The sequence below is a fragment of the Leopardus geoffroyi genome, chromosome B2 (assembly GCF_018350155.1).
Source record: "Leopardus geoffroyi isolate Oge1 chromosome B2, O.geoffroyi_Oge1_pat1.0, whole genome shotgun sequence".
NCBI classification, from domain to species: Eukaryota; Metazoa; Chordata; class Mammalia; order Carnivora; family Felidae; genus Leopardus; species Leopardus geoffroyi.
Genome location: NC_059332.1, coordinates 18,354,342 through 18,358,827, shown reverse-complemented (window position 1 = coordinate 18,358,827; position 4,486 = coordinate 18,354,342). Strand labels below are relative to the sequence as shown.

At 42.7% G+C, this 4,486-nt stretch overlaps 1 long non-coding RNA gene across 1 annotated transcript; it reads right to left on the bottom strand.

The window, feature by feature from the left end:
* Nucleotides 1-3,350: 3,350 nt before the first annotated feature.
* LOC123609696 lies at nucleotides 3,351-4,062 on the bottom strand. Its single transcript, XR_006717907.1, has 2 exons — nucleotides 3,949-4,062; nucleotides 3,351-3,587 (listed from the first exon to the last, which is right to left on the bottom strand). It is a non-coding gene; the product is annotated as an uncharacterized LOC123609696 (long non-coding RNA).
* Nucleotides 4,063-4,486: the final 424 nt, after the last annotated feature.

Sequence of the window (4,486 nt, the reverse complement as noted above, 5' to 3'; positions counted from 1 at the left end):
AGATCCGCTTTCAGGTAAAATTAGAATGACTTTGAATGTCATTCACTATATATTAACTTCCGTAGGAAAGTCAGTTCATGAAAGAGGCGACCATGATTTGGTTGTACTTTTTGTTCTCACAAGAGGTTATAGATGATGGTAATCAATGCTCATTGAATTAAATATTAAATGATATGCTTTTTGAATACCACCTGGGAAAAATGTATGAAAAAAAGAAAGATGGTTTTGTTGCTTTTTTGTTTTTTTCTATTCTATGCACTGAGTATCTTTCTTTCTTTCTTTTTTTAAAGACTTTATTAAGGGGCGCCTGGGTGGCTCAGTTGGTTAAGCATCCAACTCCGGCTGAGGTCATGATCTCACTGCTCATGAGTTCGAGCCCCGTGTCAGGCTCTGTGCTGACAGCTCAGAGCCTGAAGTCTGCTTATGTGTCTCCCTCTCTCTCTGCCCCTCCCCCCACTCACACTGTCTCTCTCTGTCTCTCAAAGAATGAATAAATGTTAAAAAAAAAACATTTTTTTTTTATTTTATTTTTAAGTACTTTCTACACCTGACATGGGGCTCAAACTCACAACCCTGAGATCAAGAGTCACATGCTCTACCAACTGAGCCAGCCAGCCACCCCTGGATGTCTTTTAAGATATCAAGAGCAGATTGTTCTTTTAAAGATCGAGGTATGCTTTTAGCATAAAAATATATATTACGGTTTAAAAATCTCTTTTATAAATCCAAAACTGCCAAACTCAAAATAGTTTCTCAATACATTTCAATTTATTTTGATTTCATAGTAGTTTAGGCTTCAGGTTCAATTAGTACTGTGATTTTCAAAATATAAACCCAGTGTTCTCAAAACTGATCCAAAGCATTTCCTTTACATCCTCTGAGTCTACTGGCTTCAATGTTAGAAGCATCTCTCTAGATTTGTTGTGCTCTTTAAAGTAGTTTCATAACCACACTTTCTTAGCTGTGAACTATTTCCTGCTAGTGACATCACAGCCATAATATAACTGCCGATGAGGACTTGACCAGATTACCTTAAGTAAATAAGTATGTATAAACAGATTATCTAGCATTGTGCTTTATTTTAGTCCTGATTTCATGGACCCATTGTTTTGAAAGGATCAACAATCTCATCAGTTGCCTGAAATAAAAGCCCTTTCCCACATGCCACCTTGCATAATGGGTCAAAGATGATCAGATTTGATTTTGGAAAGGAAGTTAAGTGACATTATGGAAAGAATTTTTAAAATTTGAACGGAGGCATTTTAAATATTCTGGGTATTTTCGGGGATATCTGATGACCTGAAACAGGTTATTAAAATACACAATGTTCTGAAATTGAATTTTAAAGTTCTGCGATGATCCAGGAGCTGTGGATTTGAAATAGGGACGGTCTTGGCATTTAGTATGAAAAAAGCAGACAAGGGGAGCCTGGGTGGCTCGGTGGGTTTAGGCGTCCAACTCTTGATTTCAGCTCGGATCAGGTCTTGTGCTTTGTGGGATCCAGCCCTGAGTCACGGAACCTGCTTGGGATTCTCTCTCTCCCTCTCTCTCTGACCCCTGCTCGCTCTGGCTCTCTCTCTCTCTCTCTCAAAATAAATAAATAAACAGAAAGAAAAAAGAAAAAGAAGGAAAGAAAGAAAGAAAGAAAGAAAGAAAGAAAGAAAGAAAGAAAGAAAGAAAGAGAGGAAGGAAGAAAGCAGATGAGACGAGGAGAGCATTTCCTTTCCGTGCTATTTTTACTAATTTGTGTTATTGGGTGATCAGAAATCCTTACTTAAGGGATTAGCCACTGTTGTACTGTTTTATTCCGGTGTTCCAAGAATTCCTTTGGAGATTAAAAACAAATCCTTGGAAAAAGGAATCCAATTTTTTTTTTTTTTAGTCCAAAATTACTTCTCGGGACACCAGTGCAAAACATCAGAAACGAGCTAATCCCTTAAGAAAGGGATATTTGATAACTCAATAGCACAAATTAATTGTGAGAATACTCAGGGAATCCAAATGCATTATGATTAATTTAATTCTTAAGAAATACATTGAATAATGTAGTTAATCCCCATAAATGTAACCTAGTGGAGGGAAGGTGGGAGTTGGTGTTCTTGCCCTCCTTTGATTTTATAAGCCAATAATCAGCCTGTAGCTCGAGAAGCACATTTTGCCTCCGCAGTGCTACAGTCGACACAGGCATCCATAAAAGGTTGTGTAAGTGTATAAATGTATTGCAAAGGCACACATCATTTTCAGTGTGGAAATAGACGGAAACAGGTAGGCACTGATGACTCCTACGACCCAGTCTAATAACCTCTCCTGTAGGAGGACGACGATGTTCTTCTGATAAAGGAAAAGCCTTGCGTCCCAGAGAAAAGAGCTTGTCTGGGGAGCACATTTAAAGCTGAATGCGTATATTGCCTTTCACGGACCTAATGACTCATTTTATTTTTTTTTCCCCAAGAGGTCCAGAGTTACAAAAGCATTATGTTGTAAGTTGCAGATTCCTCATTACAGAAGTGTTTTATGTTCTGCAGCATTCGGATTAAGCTTCTCCAGTGATATATATTTTTTAAAAAATCAGTTACCAGGTCTAGTTTATGGCCTACTTGGCATGCTTCAGCGAAAGACACTTAGCAAATAAGATTGGTAGTTTGTCACCTATCTTAAATAATATCTTAGCTCCTTATACCACACAGCTTCTTTTCAAACAAAGACTGTCAATGGTTTCAAGCCCTTTTCAGTAAAAGCATCAGCCGACTGAAGTTAAGTGTAAAGCAGTCTGGAAAGGCACTGTAGGCGAGATGCTGTTCCTCTACTGAAATTAAATACAGACAACCAAACCGTAAAACCAAATTTTCATCAGGTCAACAGCTAGCTGAGTGTTCTGGATAAGTGACTTCGGAGGATATGGGCAATTCTGATGGCTTGTCCACGGAATGGTAACCTCAGAAGGAGCATGGACCATAGGGTATCTTGCAAGCTGTGTGCAGCTCAGACACGAGTTTTTCCTGGGCAGTCACAACCGAGTGCTAACTGGGAAAAGTACAGCCCGACTTTCCTGTCTTACTACCACCTCTGTCTGTGTGACCTCATGGGACTAAGTCAAAGTCATTGTCCCTCCGTCTGTCCTCTGAAAAACAGCCATTGTCCGTTTCATTCAGATGTCCTGAATGGCCACCCTGTGCTAAGTTCCACAAATATGTAATTCGCGGTGCCGTCCCAATTCCAGAGGAAGTGGCCATCGAGTTGAGGGGGGCAATAGTGAATCACAGGAGGCGAAAAAATAATACACATTGACATACCACAAAAGGCAACCGCAAATGACTACCGAGCAAGCAGATAGCTAAATGACAGATGAGTGGATCAGACAAGAAGCCTTTATGTAGGAAGTGACTTGGAGGTGGGCAGACTGAGACAGGCAGAAAGGAGAAAAAGCTATTATTACACTTCCATATTGACGTGCCCACATACCACGCATGTGCATAAAGAAGGAGCCATATCAAACACACTTGCTGCTCTCCCTTATCTTCTATCCTCGTTCCCCTTTTTTGCGCTCCCAAAAGGCAGAGTGAAGATACAAATGGTCTGGTCAGAGCCTGGAACAGAAAGGAGACAAACAGGGCTACAGCCCATAACGGAAACTGTGCAAAAGGGTCACGGCGGAGGCCCGTTCCCAAGGGCGGCAGCAAAGGAACTAGAGCAAGGGTGAGTGCAGGTTCTGAGCCCTCCCTTTCCTCACCCCGGCCTCCCCTGAAGCACTGGCAGCGGGTAGACCAGCAGTCTGGCAACCCACACCTGTCTGGGGGGAAAGGGGAGGCAGAGTCCGGCTGGCTGGCTGGCCGAAGGAACAGAACGGGCTCGGAGGGAGACCCGAACACTCCCCAACGGTCTCTGCCTCTGTCACGGGTTTCAGGCTCATCGTTGTTGATTTTCCTTCAACAAAGAGGAAGAGCCTACCATGTGACAGGCGTGGGGCCTTCTTCATTCTCTTCGCTCCGACAAAAGAGACCCTGGCTCGGAGTAGAACACCACTTAAGATGGCAGCCGTGGGGGCGCCTGGGTGGCTCAGTCGGTTAAGCGGCCGACTTCCCCTCAGGTCGTGATCTCGGGGTTCGTGAGTTCGAGCCCCGCGTCGGGCTCTGTGCTGATGGCTCAGAGCCTGGAGCCTGTTTCGGATTCTGTGTCTCCCTCTCTCTGCCCTTCCCCCGTTCATGCTCTGTCTCTCCCCATCTCAAAAATAAATAAATGTTAAAAAAAAAATTTTTTTTTAAAGACGGCAGCTGTAGCAACTGAAGGGCCCAAAAAGGGTCCTGGGCCATGGCTTTCTTTGTGTTTTTTTTTAGGTATCGGTTGATTTTGCGCCACCTATACCTTCTTTATCATCAATGGGAAAAGCAACTGGTGCTTCACAAGCTTTCCGAGGTATTTTGAGACGAAATAGCTAATTCCGACAGGACTGGGGATTCTTGAGAGAAACATGCTTTAGATTATGAGT